At 42.3% G+C, this 22,791-nt stretch overlaps 1 non-coding gene across 1 annotated transcript; it reads left to right on the top strand.

Annotated features, from left to right (window-relative positions):
* The first annotated feature begins 15,398 nt into the window (after nt 1–15,398).
* On the top strand, nt 15,399–15,472 carry trnam-cau (transfer RNA methionine (anticodon CAU)). The gene has a single exon. It is a non-coding gene; the product is annotated as a tRNA-Met (tRNA).
* The last annotated feature ends 7,319 nt before the right edge of the window (nt 15,473–22,791 follow it).

Below are 22,791 nucleotides of genomic sequence, written 5' to 3'. Positions count from 1 at the left end.
CTCTTCGACGACCTTTTCTGTTGACCAACTAGAAGGCTGAATATTTTGTGGGCGATTCTCAATATCTAGGATTGTGATGAGATCATTAGTTTGTAGAGCACCAGCTTCACAACGAAGTTGTAGTTGGTTTCGGACTGATTCAATTAGTGTTTTCGACATGGTTTTATTAGTTTAGTTTATGGTTTGGTTTGTGTCAATGACAAATTGACAAAATTTCAATTTATTTTAGCAAGATCCAGTTTTCGCTTGCCCTGGTGATAGCTGTGTAAAGTAGGCGGTTGTGTGTAAGAGTGTCGAGGCGATCAACCCCACAATGACGATACATGACAAAGTCCCACTCAGAACCCTGAGAACTATGGATGGTTCTTGCATAATCATAACGAAGGACAAGACCTCGTGACGAAAGCATTTCAAGGCGTGCTTTTGATTTCAAATTTACTTTCAATCTCGCTGGATTCACGATAGTTTGAGACTTCATCCCCGAAGTCAAGTTATTCAAAGTGGTGACTAGGACTGAACGGTTAATGTCAATGTTATCGACGACCTGAATCTCGTCCTTATTTTTAAAATACTCACCGAAGTTGTTTGCGGCAAACAGTCGATCTTCTGGTGTCACTATCTTTGGGTCACGACCCATCGCCTTGCGGACATCGTAGGAAAACTCATCGACTACATCGTTCATGAAGCTCAACATCATTGTGTCTTCATCGACTGCATGTTCATAACACTCTTCATCCTCTTCGAGAACGAACAGGTCATCCCATTTATCTTCGTTCTCTTTCATCCACTTACGAATCGGGAAGTCAAACTCGTCATTAGCTTTTCGAACGAGCGTTGCGAGGTGGAGAATGCCCGAGTCTTCAGCCTGACGAACGACTTTTTGAAGTCGCCAGTCGTGCTTTGTTCTTCTGAACCAATCCTGCTCCTCTTGATCGCGACCTGGCTTAACAACAGGGGGAACTTGAAAGTCATCACCAACAAAAATTACTGAATCGGCATTTTGAATGATGAGATTCCTAGTGTCCAAATCGACCATCGAGGCTTCGTCACACACCACCGAGATCCATTTCAACTCGTCCTCGTAAGATCGGCCTTTTTCACCGAAAACAGGCTCTTGTGCCTGACCTGATTTGATGAGTTTGGTGAGATCTCTTTTGAGTTTTTCAATTAACTTGGAGTCACCGCTTCTCTCAGCATCGGCGATGTCTCCCTCAAGACGTTCCTCCTTCGTGCCTTTGAAGCCTTTGGTGAAAGAGGTGGTCGTGATTACGTATGCGTCCTTACCTAGCTTCTTTTGAAGCACAGCTTTAGCTTTGTGAGTGGGTGCAAGAAAAACAATATCACGCCTGACTTTGTAAAGTTCAGCGAGACAAGTGGTCTTGCCTGTGCCAGCATTTCCACAAAGTGTCCACCACCCAGGTTGTGAAAGACGTTCTGACGCTTGAGTGATGAAGGTTCTTTGACTTTTGTTGAGGACGAGGGTTTTCATACGCGAATATCCTAATTGAGAAACTGACAACTTGTCAATTTATTTCTTTTTGAATTTAAACTTTTTCTTCATTGATTTCTTTTTCTTACCGAATAACTTCTCAGCTACATTGGATTTCTTTTTCGCGATCCCTGTTTGGACTCTCCAATACCTACGACCATCATTGATGAACTCAGGCTTGATCTGATCTTTTGCTGAGTAGAAAATTTGTTGACTGCCCTCATTTGCTCCGATGATTCGTAGCTCCCGAAGTGCTTGAATGAGCTTGTCAGGAGAGCTGAACATCTTCTTGAAACGATCTAGTTCATCACCTTTGATATTGCTACGAAGTTCGCTATAGATCTCTGAGGACGAGCCTTCATGATAGGAGATCCCATTTCGATCTATGTTCGGTGTCAAGTAACCCTGAGAAAGCATATCGAGCAAGTAGGATGGGATCGATCCTTCGTTGAGTTCTGAAACGATCTCTGGGTTATGATAGGAAATCACTGGAAAACGTCGCCCTGCGTCTCCTGGTATCTGAAACTCTTCAGGAGTCTCATGCTCTTGGATCAGGTGGCGGAAAAAGAAGGGGATTTCGCGCTGAAAAAGAACCTCCGACTTTGAGAACCAATCTGTCGATTTCGCCTGACCACGAGCGTAAGCTTTGAGAATAATTACCTTCTCACCCACTGAAGGTTCGTTGATCTTAGGGAGCGTATTGACCTTGTTAGGGTTGAGTAGTCGAAGTATTCGCGTGTAGGGTGTCGCTGAGATTTTATTGGTTCCTTTGCCGTGGACCTCGTCGGTTCCAGAGACAAGGATTGATTTGATGACCTCGCCCTGGTGCTCACGATTCATGTCGGTCGATTTGAGACATGACTTGTCATCGATGACGAGCATTTCAGCACCATATTCCATCGTATTGAAAATATCACCGTCCGACTCTTTGAATAAACCTGAACCATTGACGACTCGACCACCAAACAGGGGTTTGAGTATAAGCTTGACGAGGGCGGTCTTACCCGCATTGGGTTCGCCGACAATGTTCATCATCTGACTAGGTATGGTCGTTAAAGCGACTCTAGCACCTCCGTTATAATTGGCACTGACTGCACCTGCCAGCCAAGCCAAAAAGATTTGATACTCTTTCTCGTCAAATAGTTCTCGAAGATAGATCTCAATGGATTTCCATTCCCCTGACTTTGCTGGTAATTTCGGAAAAATTCGATTGTTTCTCACGAGAAGTTTCTGACCTGACATATCGTAACATCCTGCATCATGACCACCTAGATTATGAACGACCTCATCAACAGACCTTGTTTGCTCGATAAGAATCTTTGCCGCCTTCGATGGTGATTGCATCTCACCCATCATTACATCATTGGAGAATCCTTTACTGACCAAGTGATCCTCGACTGATCCTGTCTTGATCCATTTCTTATCGTTATTCTTCACATAAAACGATCCGTCCTTGTGCCAAGCGTCGAGTTGCTTCTTCTGGTCAACGACCTCCAGGAAACCTCTCAGATCCCATTTACGAGCGGTTAGAATGTCAACTTGAGAAGGATCAAAGTAGAGGAGCTTCTGGTAGTCGCGATTACTATCAGGATGAGGCTCAACATTGGGGGTGCGGACATATTTTGTAACGTCCTTAATGACGGTTGGATCAGCACCGTGGTAAACAAATTGTTTCTTAATCTCCTCGTAGTCCTTCTTGTCGATGTCGTTGAGGGCAAATCCAAAGTGGTAAGACTTACCTCCTGAATACATGACATAAACCAATGGGAAAAACTGACGAGCGATGTTCATTACTGAATTGAATCGTTCTAAGTTCTCGGTGTCGGGTAGTCCGTTATAGAGTGTGAAGTCAGCCTCGGCAACCATCAGAACTTCCTTAGCAATATTGACTTTCGTTCGTCGCCCACCTTGAGTCGAATCCTCTTTGAAAATAGATCTCGAAAAATAACGGTAGTCACTGATGTCTTCTAAGAACTCACCAGTGTAAGGATGTTTCACAAATTCAGACTCAGGATCGAATATTAAAGGTAAGAGATTATCTCGCTCACCCAGACAGACGTTTCCTTTTTTTGAACTCTTAGAATTACCATTGGAAAACTCTCGAACTGTTGGTGTAAAAACTTGTTGGATGAACTCGATAGGGTCGAGCCTTTTCATCTTCTTCTCCGACATAGGACTGACTTCGGTGAAGGTTTCAGTCGTAGTTCGCTCATATCGAGAAAGTAGCTCGTAGTCATATCGTGCTTTTTTGAGACCTCCTTCTTTCAACTCTGGCTCCGCACACATTCGAGCGTAAAGCTCCTCCTGTGTCATTTTCATGCAATTATCCCATGCACCTTGGAACTGCCCTTCTGGGTCTTTGTGATCATACTGAGCCATACAGTGATCTCTGAACTCGGCGGTGTTCTCACACGTCAAGTCAGGGTCAATCATGTTCTTCAGCAACGCATTTGAAATCGCACCGAGGAGCGACCAGTGCATTGTGTCGTAGTTGTCGTCCTTGCGGTTCGTAGAACCTGAGTGGTCGGAGAGGGTGATTGCTCTCCAACACGCTTTACGTGGGTTCTCAGGATCTTGCTTGAGGAATATCTTTGCCGCTTTCTGCCAGTTGTCGAACTTCAAATCAGATGGGCGAGGTGTGCGCGAGAATTGACGATAAGGGTTCGCATCCTTGCGCTCCTTCATCAGACTCCTCAGTCCTTTCTTTGATTCTTTTGATGATTTTTTACCCACAATTCAGGTTTCGTGTGTAGAGTTCTACTAAGACTCTCTGGTGAAAGTCACATGACAATAGCCGAAAACCTAATCCTATTGTGGAATCAGATGTTTCAGGCGATCTTTATATTTCTTCTTGAGCTTAGGATCGAGGGTTTCGATCCTGTCAATTACTACTTTCAAGAGACCATCCTCGGCAGCTTCGGAACGGTTTGGGACAAGTTCTTTGGCAACCTCGATCAAATCCTGATCAAATGAGATTCCTGTGGTTATTTTAGTTACGTTAGACATATTGTTATTTTGAATTTGTGAAAAGAGTCTGAATCTGAGTTGTCAGTTTGTCAATCTAAGAAATAGATTTTCTCATTCATTATTTTAAGGTTCCTTGTCGCCACTCACGAATCACCTGGTAAGCAGATACAGTAACGATTTTGGGGTATTTGATGTAAAATCCTGACGTGCTTAGTGCTTCTCTATCGATCAGGTGCTTGTGTCGGTGGTTTACGAACATCCATTGCTTTTTAATTCGGGTAGCGATGGTGTCGTAAGTTTCGTCTGAGACGATTGACTCACCAACAACATAGTAAAGGAAAGAGTAAATCAAGTAGAGTGGAACGAGCCTCCCTGTTGGTAGTCTCTTCACGTCGTGTTCTACGAGTGCTGGTGGGCTAATTATCATAAAATGCAGATTCTCTGCACCCAGAAAGCTCGAAGCTCCATGACGGCTTTCGAGCTTAGAAGGCGGATGATGAATCCTCAGTTCAACATTATGTTTTTGTGTCCTGTAAACCGTGCTTCAACTTGATTTTTAAGTTTCTGTAACTGATCTTTGACGAACTCATGAACTTCGACAGCCTATTGTTCTATATCAACTTCCTGCTCCTCAATAGGAGGTGTTACCGAAGAGGTTTCACTGATTTGCTTCAACCGTTCAATTTCACCCCTAAATTTTTGGAATATTGATAACGCTAGAACTGCTGATGTGGCCGATTTACCCTCTGCAACAAAACACCGAATCGCATATTCTTCACTACCGAAGTATTGCATTGCACAGGCACCTAAATCATCATCCTCGAAGACTATTTTGAGCATTTCTCGAACGTCGGGGCGTTGTTTTAGTTCTTCAATGCTGGGCTCTTCGTCGACCCCAGACATGAGATCCGTTTGATTTTCATCTGGAATCTCATTTTTATCTCGAATCTCATATTTAACACTACTATGAAATTCCCTTAATGTTGAGATTTGACTTAGAGTGTATGATTCGAGGATTTCTAATTCCTTCATTGACAGTTTATTTAGTGGTTTATCAATCATAGTTTTAGTTTTAGTTTTAGTTTTTTGAAATTTTTTCGCACCTCCCTAGAGACCGTATTATCTCTCTTTTGCCTCCTGAAAAGCTTGGCGTCCAGGAGCGAGGAACGAGAGGTGCGAAAATTATTTAGGACTAACCAGCATTATCTTCGTCACAAATTTGCTCATCTACAGCATTCAAATCGTCGAGGGTTTCGTCGATGTCGGTCTTCGCCGTCCCTACACCACTAACTATACGAAGTAGTTCCGAGTCTGTTCCTTCGTCGGCTAGGAATCGATCACGAGCCTGTTCACGGTGGAGGCGACGCTTTTGTGCCTTGAACTGCTTGACCGCTTCTTTGTCAGTCGCTTCCAGTATATCGTATTCAGACTCGTCGATCTTGCTGGCGATCCAATCAATCTCTTTATTGTCGTTGTCGTCAATGTCTGGTATGTCATCCATTTCGACGACGACTGCGGTGGTGTAAACTTCACCTATTTTGACCAGCACCCAATCACCTGCTTCGAGGTCTAGCCTCGTTTTGTAGGTATATTCGGTAGGATCTAGTTCAAGCGTATCATGTCCAACAGGGAATTGGACTCTGACAGTGTTGATGGTTTCATCCATCAGGGTTTGGATGTAGCTAATATTCATAGTATTGGTTTTTTTATTATTTTGTTTTGGGTTATTATTCTTGATCTCATGAATGAGATGCCTAGAAATTTTGTGGGAAAGATTATTTTTGCTTTTCTTTTTACGCAATTGTATTCCTGACCATGCTTTATTTGAATCAAGCACTGACTCTAATCCAGAATCATAGAATCCATTATCAACAGGTTCATCAGGTTTAGATGCGGCTTGTTCTCTAAGAACCCTGTTGGCTAAGACATCGATTTTTTAAAAATCGTGTCAGTGCAAGAATCATTGTAGATGGGAATTTTCTCCCACTCTCTCCCTGTGATACAAGCAACTAACCGTGCTGTGAAAAAATGAGAGCACTTGAAAAGTTTGATGGTAAGTAAATCATCAACATCATTGGCTCGAAGCATATCGTTAACAGCGTCCATTTTACTACGGATCCTTGCAATATTAATCATAACTATAGTTTGATGAGGGTGAATGTTGGGTTGGTCACGACGAATCCCTGGTCACTTTGAATGAAGTCGAATTCTTTGCGTGTGGTGGCGGTAGTGCCTTTGGTTCCGTCCTTGACTGCTACGGCTCGTCGAGCGGCGGCAGGATTGCCGTTGTTGATGTTGATCGTCCAGGACTTGCCTGACTGGTCTTTCGCTCTAAAAGTGATGCTATGACCTCTGGATTGATTTGAACGCTTCGGCAGGTTCTTGTTGGCGAAGGTTTGGATTGTTGTTTTGCTCATGGTTTAGTTATATTGGTTTTTTAAAAGTTAGTCCTGCCAAACATACCCTTGTTTTGGGACTATACCCTTTCTTTCATCAGTTTCGATTTCATCTTCACGAATGACAAGAATGTCTGGTTTCTTCAGGTAAACTTCTATGGACTCAAGCGAACGACCTTCATTACCTTTACGAGCTCGTTCTACATACTTAAACTCAACGTCGTCTCTAAATTCCCCCTTGGGTATTCGCCGGTATTTATATTTATTATCGTAATGTTTTTCTTCAAGCTCCTGACCTGAATCTTTCCAGAAATATACTTCATCGCAATTTCTATCGAAAGCAGTTGCTCTTTCTAAAGTCTCTGATTCTACAATCCAATAGTCTTCACCACAACAAGTGCAAGTCACTCGCTCAGGATTATGACCGAATCGATTGTAGAAAATAATTTTCGCTTCTTCTTCAGGTGCTTGAATGTGAATATCGGTGTAAGGTGGTTCTTTAACATCCCCTCCTGAATACATGTCAGAGAATGTAGTAAACGGTGTTTTGCTCATATGTGTTCGTAGTGTAATTGAAAATTGTCAGTTTGTCAAATTTTATTTGCTAAAAAATTAAATTGGTAAGTGATTGATTGGATTTCTTTTTAGTTCTCGCCTGAGTTAGCATGACGTTTTCTGATCTCGACAATTGCCTTTTTACCGTCTGTTTTACAGATGGCGTGATACTCATTTGAAATAATACCTTGTGCCAACCTTTTATCGTTTTCGTCGAGATTGGCTCTGATCATCTTGATTCTCTGTTTTGGTGTTCTCATAATTTTTTGTTTTGTTTTATCTATTGATTATTTGACTTATAGAATACCAATCTACATTCCTTATTGCTTTTGAATCACCAGGATAGTATATGATTGCTGTCTTATAAAGATCATAAGGTGTATATGTCTTACCGTGTGATCTTATGCTATCTGGTAACTGCTTAAACCATTTTATGATGTTATGAGTCTTACTGATAGGATATTGTTTAGTATAGTAATATATTGACTTGGCACAAATCACCACATCTCTATTTTTATTATACCTTGCTGTTATATTACCTGAGTCATAGCTATCCCATTCTGTCTTAGATACCTGACTTGAGGTATTGTCGTAGTGATCGTCTATGTAATATACTATAGGTTTGTTTGTTATTATGTTCATTGTTTTATTTGTATTTTTGTTTGATCCAGTGTGGAATCTTTGTTAAGTTATCCGCATGTTCTCTAAACTTATTTGCTACTTCTTGTCCCTCCCCATTGTCTACTTTTATTGTATATCCTGGGACTATTTTATGAAGTATATCTACTTCATCAGTGTTTGTTACTTCTGATAATAACATATCCCCACGTCCCCCAACACTAATACCTCTGTCTGTCTGTACACTCAGACTGAGTGCTAGTCTGTTAGCTGGTCAGTTGTATCCTGTTGTTGGACAAATATATTTGCTTTCACATCTACTCTCCGCTTTCTCTACCCAATGCTCTGCGGCGTCTGCCGCTTCATACAGTGCCTTCTTTACTATCTCTAGTGTTACTTTGTTCATGTTGTTTTTATTTGTTGTTTGTTTTCATAGTCATGTGTAAATTCTAATTGGAGAAGAAATAACCCTACCTGAACCAAGCCATGAATCTCTTGAACCAGAGGGTGAGGTAGAGCATCGCCTTAGATTTTGTTTCTAGGATAATGATGCCGTCTAGTTGTAGCCCTAGTCTCTTAGCTCTAAGATTGGCGTCCTCCCAATCGTAGGCAGTGATGGTTAGATCCCACCAATTTCCATCATGGAAGTATCTGCAAGCGTATTTTTTGGTTTGCTTCATGGGTTTCTTCATTCTTCGGATGATTGATCTTGGCTGTTCTCCCAAGATTTTTGGCGCATCGCCAGTTCGCTGATGACGACCAAGCATTGATTGATGCGCTTAATCTCCTCAGAGTGCATCTCGTCGAATTTCGTCACCTCGTCTTCGAAGCCCTCCGATATCGGTCGAACGTAGCCATTTTCCAATTCTTCACCGTCCCAAGGGTCGCCCATGCCAAGCCCTAAGACTTGTTGCCTAAGTTTCCAAATTTCCTCGGACGAAACGGGAGAACAAGCGGATGATGACCGATCCTCTTTCGGTGGTGTTTTCGTAGTGGTTTCCATAATTAGTCAGTGGTTTGAGTTGGTGGAGTTTTGCCGCCATCGGACGGCATATCCTTGGCGTTCTTAGTTATCGTTATACCTAACGAGGATTGAATGGTTTCTTTTTGGATTTGGGACGAACTGGTTGTTCCAGGTAGATTCGCCAATAGGCGGCTTTGCCCTCGTTGACTTTAGGTCTGATTTGACCGTCACCAGAGTAGAAGATGTAGTCACTGTCTCGATTGTCACGCAGGCATTCAAGTATGAGAGTGCTATTGACTCCTAGCTTGTGGGCAATGGACTTCGATGTTCCTTCGTGACATTTTATTCCGTCGCGAACTTTGGTTGGTTCGAGTGTTTTTAATATGTCGGAGATGTCCTCTTTTTTGACCTCCTCAGTTCGATAGACGATGCATATAGGGAAATCTGGAACGAGAGGGGTGATGATGAATTTAGGAGCACCGAACTGACCCTTTTTCCCAAAGACAGGGGTTCTAGTTTCGTCGGGATTCGTGGTTCCGTATTTAGCGATAAGCCAGTCATCGGCTTCTTTTTGAGTGTTGAATAGAATTGGAATATTCATGTTTTTATTTAGTATTGGTTGGATTTTCGTTACGAAAGTAGATGTAAGTGATGTAGATGTAGTAGTCAACACCTATTTTGAGTTTTTTTGAGTTTTTTAGTGTAGTGTAGTGAATTTCCTAACCTCTGGGGATAGAAAACGAAAATATGATACCTCTACATCTACATCTACTACCCCCTAAATACGTCATTATTACTACTATTTACCTATTTTTAGATGTAGATGTAGATGTAGAGGTAGATAGTTTTGTATCTGTTACACTAAGGGTTTAGATGATTACTACACTACACTTGTGATTTTTTAGTTTTTTAGGATTTTTCTTTTTGAGAATTTAGGCTTCGGCGAGGTCTATTCTGGGTGAGCTGTGGTTTTATCGAAAATCTTGACTTTAAGAGATTCGGGGTTTAATATTTCGATATGAGCGAAGAAAAAAAGAAGCCTAAGCGTAAATTTAAATCGAAAGCGAACCAACAAAGAGGTTCGGATTCTCAGATGTTTCGTGCTGGCAAAGCCGACAAGTTATTGTGCGAACTTGCTTATTTGAACGGTGAAACAAATCACATTCGTTTAGGTGAAATTGGTAGTTGTTGTGAAGATACTCTTGTGCAAAGTTGGTTGCCTGAATTCGAGCGAAAGAAGAAGAAATTGTTCCTGGGATTCAGGCAGAACTCTTTGCAGCTTGGTGTAACTGAGGTTGAACTCAACGAACACCTCAAATATGTCGAGAATTTACGCACGATTTCTGACCAATATGAGAAAGAAATTGCAAGCTACGACACCATGCGTAAGTCGTTGAATATCATACTCGAACAACTAGAAGATCACCCTGATTTTGACAGCAAAGACTTCGCAAACGTCACCTCGATGCTTCAGACTTTCTGCATGTCAAAGAAAGCCTACGATGTCACCGTCACCAACTACATCAAGGTCACAAACGAGTGGTCGAAAGCCACTGGTGTCGAAGCTCACCACGCCGCAGCGTCGGCTAGGATCAAAGAAGCAGAGCGTTTGCGAGGAAAAGACGACGCTGGTAGAAATCCCCTTGTGCCAGCGTCGGAAGGAGACGCCGCAGCTAAAGGTTCCAATGATGCATTTTTTGGTAGCAAATAATAACTTAACTTTTAATTAAATCACCCTTACTATTTCTCTGGTCGCTTTATCACGACCCCCTATGCTAAGGTAATATTACGCCACCTGGTTCAATTCTTCGTGAATTTCGGCGAGCCAACGCCACCCTCGCCCCACGTCGGCGAGCCAACGCCACCCTCGCCCCACGTCGGCGAGCCTAAGCGTGTTGGCTCCACCCCTTCGCCTGGTCATTCGCGCCACCCTGGAATCATTGAAAAATCAAGGAATTTCGGCGGATTTTTCTTGGTCTCGTTAGGTATTGTTGTGTATGAAAAAAAATACCATTGAAAAATTAAAATTGAACCTCAATCACTCCGGTTACCCAAGTGCCCGCTTGGAAGTGGAGGTTGAAAAATTGAAAAATCATCTTGATATCCACAAGATTCATCACAGATCGAAATTCCCCGACTATATCGATCAATTCAAGTGCGAAAATGATACGTTTTTTGTCCATCGAAAACGCGCCTTGCTGGTCGTCAACAGACTAGGCGGACGCATCATGTTCGCTGGTCAAGTTGATAAGACAGATGGCGGACATATTTTTCACCCTATAAATGCTTATTTCGACATCCAAGGTGTCCAGCGTGATTTGTTTTTGTTATATAACGAAGGATTGACAGGAGTGGAAAGAGAACACCGCGAATCTTTAGTTGGTGGCGTCACTGAAGATTCTAATCTTATCTACATCGAAAAAATGATCCAAACGTTCTTAGATGGTGGATTGCCTTTTGCGCCGTCGGAAACGATTGAGATAGTAGATAAAGGTATGGTTGATATCTATACCCGCGCGTCACAGAGGCATGTAAAAGGTGACGATTTGCCATTGCATTGCCTGAGAAATTTTTACGGTATTTTTAGAGATAGAAAATCTGATGCTATACCTGATTTGAAAATTAAATTAGCGGACAATGAGAGAAATACGATACAGGACAGAACTAACGGATTGGTTCGCTTAACGAAGTCAGACCAGAGACTTAGATTCTGGAATGAATTAAACAACAGTTCAAGCGCAACTACGCACAATCAATCAATTAAGAGTTGGGAGGATGATGGAAATATCACCTTCACGAGCGGAATCTCTCAGATCATCCCCAAGGAGAAAGCCCGTAGGTTTTTGGATGGAGAAATTAACACCCTCGGGACTGAATTCGGAGTCATTGCGTTCACGGATTCGATCGTCACTTGTGGATGTCACCGGCTGAAAATGAGTGAAGTCAGAGAGGTTCTAGGAATGCCACAGATCCAAGCGGAAAATGACGAATTGCCTTTGTTTTTGAAAAAAATTAAAGACAAATTCGACGGCTTCAAATCCTATAGAGCTGAGGAATGCCAGAAGTTGAGCGATAAAATTGACATCCTGAATACTCAGAGGGATGATCTTTGGGATAATATGACTGATGGTCAAAAAAGAAAATGCGTTGACAATAAACAAAGCACTGAAATCATCAGGGTAAAATATGAAGAAGTGGTCTCAAAAATCTCAGAATTAGATGCTAAGTTGGGAGATTTGATCCAACAGGACATATATCAAAAAGACCAGGATTCTAGGGACTTTCACAAAAAGCTTTTAAAGCGCAAGGAAAAGACGGAAAAAGTGATTTCGGAGAAAGTCAAAAACTGTCCCGAAACCGCCACCTTAATTGAAGAGAACGCCCAAAGATTAACCGATGATCATGAAGAACTCGTCGAGTTGATGAAACAAGTGACCATCTCAAGACGTTCACTTGACGCATTGGCTGGCTGGCTAGATTATGTCAACATTAATCAATCATCGAAACTCATCAAATCTATATAGTAGAAAAATATCATGAAAAAATTAGAAAGAATAGAAAAGAAATTGAAAGCAGATAAGGACTTTATGAAAATTGTGAGATCTGAAATCACCGAGTATTCCAAAGAGCACCACGAAATCGACGAGCACCAAGTGATTGACGATTTCATTTATCAATCTGAAAGCTATATTTTCGCCTTAAAAGGTCGGATGATTTTCACCGTCTGTCATGATTACAATGATTCAAACGGATCAAGTCGCCGTTCTTTTTATCGATCGTGGAAACAGGGCGGTTTCACGGGTTTCAACCATTACTTAGCGACGTGGCACGGTCAAAAACGATTCAAAGACGATTCTTTAGTGTTCTCTTTTGAAAACATGGACGTTGTTTTTTCGATGAATTACTCAGTCATTCACCGATTGAAAGATTGGGGATTCATTAACGAAAAAGAAGCTAACAATCTTTCACAGTGTTCAGTCACTCGCCTTTAATCTAAACAACTAAAAATTATTATTATGAAATTACAAACACTACTTCCGCTTTTTACGGGTTACAATCATTCAATTTTTGACCCTTCAGAATCGTTTTACGAATTAGAATTTGACTACCTCACGAGCCATCAAGGCATGAGCGATGAACAGGCGAGCGAAAAACTTGATAAAATCCACTATGCATCGGGATTTTTGGCAGTCTCGCAAAACTTAGTTCAATCATTCCAGTCTTTATTTTCAGACAATGCTTTCCCGGTCAAGCTGGAGTATTCGGCACTGCACTCGCCTCGTGAATATAATTTCGACACTGATAAAATTGAGTGCTCTATCGAATTTGATGAATCCAAATTGATCCGATTTATCAAACGTCATTGGAAAGATTGGGAAAAATGGATATCGGCTAAATATACTTCCTACGATGGATTTTTAAGCTTTTACTCCAGCGACGCAAGTGATGAGGAGTGGAATTTGAAACGTCTTTCTGAGTTTAACGAAGTCCAAGTGTGGACGTGTTTCGCCTTCGTTTGCGATGCTAGAGGTTTGAATTTTGAGTTTTTATATGAGGAAAGCAATATCGATGAAGAGTTTTCAAATAACGTAGAATGGAACGATTAGTCATGGATAACTTCACAAAGAAATCGCTTGGAATTTCCACAAATCCCCGACCGAATCGACGTAAGAAAATCCCCGTTCCTCTATCCGCGAAACTCGCCTTACTTCTTTGGTTTTTACTAATCACCTTAATCCTGATCATACTATGAATTCTAAACCACTAGAAGCGTACGAGACCAGTGATGGTCATCTGTTCACTTGTGAAACAACTGCCGATCTTCATCAAAAGAACATTGTGGGCGAGATGTTGGATGGTTTTCTACCATACGATGATCGCGGGCACATGACGAGGCACGACCGATACTGTATCTTAATAAAGCAGCTGGAAGATCCTCTTTTAAAGGAAAAGATAAAAGAACTTTATGATGCCCTGAATCACGGTTGATTCTTTTCAAAGTCTACTTTTCGATAACGCAAGCCCCGCCCGTGACAAGGTGGGGCTTTTCTACGCCCACGACCGAGCGCACGCTAGAAACGAGGGGGCTGGAACCTCCGACGAAGAACGACAAGGGGGGCGTGGTGGTTTGCTGGTAGAAATTGCGTAGGCGTCGGTGGGGTTTGCGTTTAATATCTACACAGATTGACCACGAGCACATTGAAACTAAGCACCACATTGAAACTAAGCACCACATTGAAACTACAAAAATAAACTTGACACCCGTCATTTTCTATTGATCCTGTTGACTCTATGAAAACATATACAGGAACCAAGACAATTAAAGCCGAACCAATGACCCTCGGTGCTTATATGAAAAGAGAGGCTGGGAGATCCCTGCTGAAGAGGAAAGTAATAAGGAGGGATATTTGGTAGAATACCCACTCGTAGGAAAGACGATAAACCTAATCATCCAGACCACGACGGCTATATCTCGTGGTCTTCCCAAAGAGGCATTTGAAGCTTCATATAGTGAAAGTGAAACATTTGTTAATCGATTACTTATTGAGACACAACAAGAAGCTTCCAAGCTCAATGCTTTAAATAAATTCATGGGTGAAACATCTTCCTACACTACCTCGTGAGGATAAGGACCTAATGTATCAGCAACAGCGTGTCATGAGTGAGTTGTTCAAATTCTCGGAAAGAGACTGGAGCGATTGAACGAGCAGTTCTGTCATAAGAATTTGCGGATGAAATAAACTTGACAACCCATCATTTTCTATTACCCTCGAATTGCGTAAGTAGTTTAATGAACGGTAAAGTGCAAATAATCCCGTCTCAAAACACTCAACCATTATGCTAGTCTCTTTTGGGTTAAGGATGTCGGTGCGACCCCGATCTGCGACAGCTTTAAAAAAGTGGAAAGGCAAGACCTCACCACTAATAGAAAAGCTCTTGAAAGATTACATGAAATAAGTTATATGTGATTCATTAAGTGAGCGACTGACGGATTTGAGCCCGCAATTTCGAACTGGGAGGAACGATGGTTTACCATTAGCCTACAGTCGCTTATCCTTAATAAAAGGTTGCCTTGATTCCTGATCGAAAGGTTTGGAAGCTTCCCGATCTCCACATTCTCTCCTTTGGACAGAGAGTTGGAGTGAAGAGTCTTCGAAACCAAGGTCTTTTAAGCCTCCGCCATGTTTAGATCATGGCGGAGGAAATTTTTACGCATCTGTGACAAGAGAATATAGCGCAGGAGAATATTTAGAACCTCGCGCAGCTTCTTCACATAACCTTTATCTAGTGCCATTCCCCAAGCTGTGCTTAGGACACCCCACTACGAACGGGGAGATCGAGGTTCGAGTCCTTGTAGCTTACCATTTTTTTATTTGACACCAATCGTCTTCTCGAATATTTACCTCTGAGCGGATTAGCTCAGTTGGTTAGAGTGCGAGAATCATAATCTTGAGGTCGTCGGTTCAAATCCGACATCCGCAACCAAATGCCGTGTAGCTCAACGATAGAGCATCCGAATCGGAAGACGAAGGTTTGACTCCTTCCTCGGCTCTAATTAAAAAGTTGACAACTTTTACTACTTCTTTTATTCTTCACTCGTAATGGCTTATAAAATCCGTAAAGAAAAATTAGACATTCTCATCGCCGCATTTAAAGACGGTCAGAGATCACAAAGAATCTATCTCAGATATTCTTGGTATTAGTTCACCTCAAGCAAAGAACGGCTACCTCAAAGCCTTCAATGATTGGAGTGCAGATACTGATAACGAAGACCCACCTGAAAATACTGAAGTTGAAAATACTCCAAAGAAGGAGAAAAAACCTTTCGTGAAAAATAAAAAGGTCAAACCTGTCGATCAATACGCTTTCATTGTTGAGAATGAAGATGGCTCTGAGACAGAGTTTGAGCCTGTCACGTAACCTCTTCGACTGTGGTCCTGCGAAAGATTGAACCTGATTTCAGATCAATAACTATCGCAGGGTCGAAAAATCATACGACCTTCGTAAACTTCGCAAACTAGACCCTGATTCTGAGGTCGATGGCATCGAAGTTTTTAACTTATCATCGCAGTAGAACTCGCGTAATCATGTGCTATACATCACTACCCGAAGGGATGGAAGACCTCGGTCCATCAGAGGGTCTTACTCCCGACCATCCTAAACTTGTCGGTGCGAACGGACAACCTATACAGTCAGTTATTGGCATGGTGTCTCCCCCTATCGTCTGGATCAAGGACGAGGAGCTTTCTAAGAACAACAAGAAGCCTTTCTTTATCCTAAGTTGGATACTCCCATCGCTGAGGAGTATGGGGCGTCGCGTAACCACAAGATGTTTTATCCTGGTGAGCGCGAGATGTTCATCCAGTGCTTCGCTATGCATATTTCTGACTACTTGTTTGGGGTTCCTTGCACTTTGATTAACAAGGAGCAGACGGGATTTATAACCAATCCTGAATTCACTGCGTTACCAGTTTACAAAAAGAATGCCGAAGACCAGTCCAATGATTCGACATAGAAAAACATTTTGGGCGACCTCGATGTTCACTTGTCTTGGGGGGGTCAACCTCATGACCTAGTGGATCTTATTCTTAAGGAAAACGAGTGCGAACGTGAATCACCACCACCCTCTTTCGGTAATACCGTACTAGGGTGTTGTTGTTATTGCGGCAGACAGTCCTTCCTACTGTGGTTCAAAAGGAAACCTACGTTCAAGGATATGGGAACTATTACTCACGAGGTTTTTCACTTGTGGACTCATTGGGTTCAAACAATGGACCGCAATCTCGATGTCAATCGGACTGACCCATTTTCAATGGAAGTGGATGCTTATTTTATGAGCGATGTGTGTGATTGGATTTACGAACAGTGTAAAAATGAGTAATGATGTAGCCCCATCTGATTATGTCAACTTTCGATCACACGTCGAGGGTATCAATTTCCAACGTCCTGTCTTTGATAAACTCACTGATAAAAAACCAGCGACTGATGAAGAGTTTCAAAATTGTGAGAATGCTGCGAATGAGATCACGTCTCAGATCTTAAAACTCTATGACCCGTTTTTTCGACGTGTCGATCCTGTTTACTGGTCCGATGCAGAATTCAAGAACCTAAGTCCTCTTCAGATTGAGATTCAAATTCTCAGAGATCAGAGACGAGCATACTATGGATTCAAAACGAAGTCGAGTCCTGCTTATCTCCATGCTCTTCGGGCGATGAAGATGTTGTTTCCTCAGACTCACATCACTCCTGTTCTCGCCGACATCGTTCAGTTGACTTTCCTGAACTACTCCTACGACGTAAAGTATCTTCACCTTCTTGGTTCTCAGGATGCAGGTAAGTCATCATCGACGGCGAGGATCATTTATCTTTTCATGCTGATCGATGTTAGGCAGTCGTTTTCCATCGTCGCCACCCCTCTTGTTGAGTCAGCTAACATGACCATCTTCGGTGATGTGACAGAATTATTCGATCAGATTTGTGAGGCTCACCCTCTTGATGAGAACTCCACTACGAAAGCCACCAAGCTTTTTCCTGATGCGAAACCAACAAATGACCGTCGAATAAGTTTTACTAAAACTGCTAGACTGACAAGGGTGGTTGGATTGCACACCGATCACTTAAAAAAGAAGGTGTGGGTATTGGATCAAAAGGTAAAGGCTCCGACTCTCGTTTTGGTCATGGACTGTTCGTATTCGACGAATTCAACAAAGCGGAGTCATTTAATTTCGAGAAGGATCTTGCAAACCTCGCTGGTCAAGAGTGGTTTCAAATGCACACCACTCAGAACCCTTGGGATGAGACAGACACTGGAGGTAAAATCGCCACTCCTAAAATATGGGGTGAATGGGGTGTGCTTCATACGACGAGTTCGCAAAGAGAGACCTACTATTTTCCCCACTGTTCGCCAAGGAATCGCATATTCGATCAACGGACTTCAGTCGGTCAATATGCGTCTAGGTAAGATCGTTTATCCGTGGCAGTTCAGTCAGAAGAATTACGACAACCTTGTAAATATGTATGGGAAAGATTCTCCTGAGATGCACTCTCAAGGATTCGGAATGTTCCCAGGAGGTGACGTTGATATGCGTTTACTCTCACAGTCGAAACTAGCTGCATCACGTCATGATGACGAGGCGGGTTACTCAATGAAGGCTAGAGAGCTTGCTGTGATGTTCTGTGACCCTGCACACACAGGATCAGGCGACAAAGCGGTCATCGGCACATCCTTCTCAGGACCTGCTATCGTGACGAATACAGACGGCACTCAGAATGATCAGATTCTCGTGCTCAAGAAGTCCCCAATGGAGCACGTCAAGTTCATCAATAACTTGGTTTGGACAGGAGATCCAGGGCCTGAACACATCACCGAACTTCTCTTTATCCAAGTAGGTGTGACATCAATGATGTCACTATTGATGCACCTATTACTTATGAGCAACAGATTTCAATCAGAATGGCTGAACGTGCGATACAAGAAAGAATCCCTTTCAAAAACATCGGCTTCGACTACTCGATGCGACCTGAGATGCTTGAGGCGGTTCGCCTTGTCATGGGAACACAACCTGTTGCTTTCGATTACAACACCAAAGCAATAGGTTATCAATTGCAATCGACAGACGAGAACACTGCTGATCGATTTAGTCGGCCAGGTGGTCGCACCGACGAACTTCTTTATCTCACCGCCGATCTTTTCAAATCAAAGCAGTTCCGAGGTGGTCAATTTATGAGACTGGCGACACTTCAAATGTGTCAGACTAGAATCGATCAGGACAAGCCTTGGAAACCTTGCGAGAAAAAGAAAGACTTCAAAGCTCGTAATGAGAACAAGTCACCTGACGAACGCGACACTTTGGCTGGTGAGGTTGGGATGCTTTATTTGCGTGGTTTCAGAGCCGAGAGAAACGCCACCCCTGAAGGATCTCACAGCGAATCAATTTATCGCCTCGCTAAGAATAAAAAGAAAAAGCGGAGGATGGGTGTGAAGATGTTTCCTTCTTGAAAAAATTTAGGCGTCACCTGCTTTAGAGTGGTGAGTTCGGAATGCAAGTCCATTCATATTATGTCAAAAGATAACTGCAATGAAGAAACAGTGGGGACAGCAAAGCCAACCACTAACGTCGATACACCTAATAGTGCAACCTTTGGTGCAACCTTTGGTGAAGCCATTGAACACCTTCGTCGCGGGGGTATTATAACACGTATTGGATGGAATGGTTCAGGAATGTATGTTTTCAAACAGGTTCCCTCAAAAGTTCCTGCTGAAGTCGTTCCTAAAATGTCATCCCTTCCTGATTCTGTGAAAAACAGAATGAAGCACGATGGTATTTCACTCGACTACCAGAATCAGATGGTAATCGTCAACTCAGACGGTTCCATTGACTCTTGGATTGCGTCGTCGTCTGATACGTTCGCTAAAGATTGGGTCCTCGTCCATTGTTCGGCGTAACAACCAGTGGGAAGCGCATACTTATCACGCTCATCATCAAATTTGGTAGTGTCCTAATTTGAATAATGAATCATCAAATCAAGATTCATTGATGAAATCTCCAAACAAACTATTTGACTTATTGAGGAAATCGAAAGATAGTTGCTCCGAAGACATCGGCTCTGCCTCTTGTCCTCTGTCGGTTTGGGAATCTGATTCCTCGCCGGCATTTTTTATAGGTGGCAGTCCTTTTGTTTCGCTATTTACTAAATCTGTTAAATAGTGGATACCATGATTAGTCCACATCTTCTTGTCGTTGAGAAACTCGTCCTTTTCCTTTTTAACAAATTCCATTTTAGAAAGTGAGAACGATTTCTGGATGGTTAAACTTCAATTTGACACAGACAGAGGGCAATCAGATGTGTTTCAACCTGTTCGTGAACGATGGGCTGAGTATGATTATGAGGCGCAGTTCTATATCTTAACCCCTGATGATAAATTCGATCTTATCGAGATCATTTGCGAATCCTAATATTTTATTCGTTGACAATTCATCAAAATTAACTGAAACTTCAACTTCATGATCTCACTTGAGTTAATATTGATTATTTCGCTGGCTGTTTATGCCTGTGTGAAATGGTGGTTTGATACCGACATCTTTGAATATTTCTTGAGATTATTCTACACCTTTTCGGAAGACGAGTCGTTTCATACTTGGAAACATGAGGTTTTTCCTTTTTACACGAAGAATGGGATAAAACATACTTCTAAATTTAGACTAAAACTTGTAGAACTATTTGAGTGTCCTTGGTGTCTCACATTCCACTTTTCGTTTTGGTTAAATTTAGGTCTACAGTTAATTTTAGGTGATTTCGATTTCGTTAATTTCTTCATTAGTGTCGTTGCCAGTGCTGGTGGAGGAATGTACTTATGGCAAAATGATTTAAAAGAATAAGAAAATGGGAAGATGTAAAAGTTGTTTACGAGGAAGCTCCTCGAAGAAAAAAGGATCAGTAAAGGTTTCCCCACCTGAGATTGTTTCTGATTTCACAATTATCGGACCCACCCAGATGCGAATACGATCAGGTAATGGTCAGCATTATTCGATCTTCTCACCACTCGTCAAGATGCGTCCTCCGAGTGGCTGGGATATTTGGATCAAAGTGAAAGGTCATAGTCATTATATCCAAGGTAGAACAGCGAAAGATGTGGTTGAAGCAATCATCAACCGTTACGCCGATAATGACATAATTTTAGATCCTAAAAATGCTTGGTTCAACGCCAACAAACTCTGGGTCTCACGAATGTCACCTCGTCACACCTATGCTACTTCTGCCGACCTCCGCGCCATTTCTGAACCATTGGGTGATCCGCTGATTTGGGACGCTAAGAGATGGGAAACAACTCTTAAAGCGATCAAGTCTCCTAATTACGATGAGGCAGTCGTAGGAGATCTTGTTAAACAACTCTTTGATCTTGCCGCTGATAAAATTACAGGATGTGAAGTTTGTTATGATGACCTGACTCAGAATATCCCTGAAAATTATTCTGATCAATCATACATGAAAACATGGATCGAAGAACGCTACAAAAACATAGTCGAATCAAATGCCCCAGAGTAAAAATAAGACTAAGTCAACGAAACCCGCTGATGTGAAACTTGAGTCGGACATCCATGACTCAATTGATTCCTTAATTCAGGGGAAATCAACAACTGTTGTTGACAACCAGTACAGAATCGAACGACGTGACATCGTTCACGCATTCACCAATATGCGTGACACCTTGACCGAGGAGGAGCGTAACGAAGAAGGAATCGAGGAGATCATCAATTTCGGAACCACTTTCCGCTCTGCCCAAACGAATATTTCACCACTCGAATCCATCGTCTCAGGGACAGATTCTGTTTGTGAGGTCGTCGTCGATTTCAATGATCACAATAGAGATCATCTCGTGTCAGTGGAGGTCTCGAACTTAGCAAATGATTGGTTCTTCCAGTCCAATGAGAAGTTTCTCCAATTTTGGCGAACCGCCACTGGTGAGGGTTATTTGGTCGGTGGTGGTCCTGCCGTCTTCGAGGAACAAGACGTAGGATTATTTCCTGTTTATAACAAAAACTTCCTCTTCCCGAAAGGCTCAAGTCTTGTTTCTGATGAAATTACTTTTGCTTATGAGCGCAAAGAATTTACGATTAATCAGCTCAAAGAACTCATCGAGCGCACCGATGACGATGACCCTTCTGTTTCTAAAGACTCACTCAATTCCATAATCAATGAGATTAAAGGTCAAGTCGTAGGCAACGCCAGCTCTGAGAAGAATCAGGTGGAAGGTGTCGATCTTGAAAAGAACAGTGCTCGCGATAGCTCATTCAATAAAACTACTTTCGAGATCTGGGGGTATTGGGAGGTCCGATGTTATCCAGACGATTACAAAGAGAAAAAGAAGCGAGGAATGAAATACGTTTCTCACATTCTCTTCACTGATAAATGTGTTCTTGGAACAAACAGTGACGACAAGAATGGTGCAGATATTCGTAGTGTTCTCTTCCAAGAAGAAGTGGCATTTGATGACCCTAACGACTGGTTGGTGATGCTCATCTTTGATGAGGAGATTGGTGGTGAGAAAACTACTGATACTCTTAGGGGAATTGCTGAGGCTTTCTATAAATCTGGTTCAAAAATAGAAGAGTTTTTTAACAAAAAAATGGAAGGTGCATTGGCATCTGCTATCCCTTACTTGATCGAAAACGAAGGTGCTGATCCTGATGAAGTTTTAGACTTTGAGTATGGAGATCCTTTCCTACCTAAAGGAACTGAGTTTGCTCAAATCCCAAATACTTCTCGTGAGTTGAATCCAATTATCTCTGACCTACTGGGAACTGTCTCAGGTATCGCATCCTCTAGTCAAAGCAACACTGGTCGTGGTCAAGAACTTCGCCAGCAAGCTCTTGAGCGTCAGGAGAATAGTCAGATCATCAAGACCAATCGAATCACTCGTGCTTATTTGAAATTGGATAGGGTTCTTGATCTCATCGTCGGTCGAGCACTAATCCTTGATCCAGATCCAGGGACAGCAGATTACCGTCTCATCAAAGGATTCCAAGAATGTGTGGACAATAAACTCATTGAAATCTTTAACCTCGTTGATGAAAGCGAGAGTGAACAGACAGGAGAACTCGACACAGTTGGTGATAAAAAATCAGCACTTATCAAAGCCAAAGAAATTCGTCTCAAACTTGGTGAGAGAAGCTATGGTCGATTCAAGAACATCAAAGTTAAAGCCCGTCGTAGTGCGTCAGGACTTGATAGACCGTCGGAGGTCGAGAATGCGGCATTCATCATTCGCCTCGTTGAGACAGGTCGTGTTCCTGCCCAAA

The sequence above is a fragment of the Nerophis lumbriciformis genome, unplaced genomic scaffold (assembly GCF_033978685.3).
Source record: "Nerophis lumbriciformis unplaced genomic scaffold, RoL_Nlum_v2.1 HiC_scaffold_168, whole genome shotgun sequence".
Lineage (NCBI taxonomy): Eukaryota > Metazoa > Chordata > Actinopteri > Syngnathiformes > Syngnathidae > Nerophis > Nerophis lumbriciformis.
This window is presented reverse-complemented; position numbering and strand designations above follow the sequence as displayed.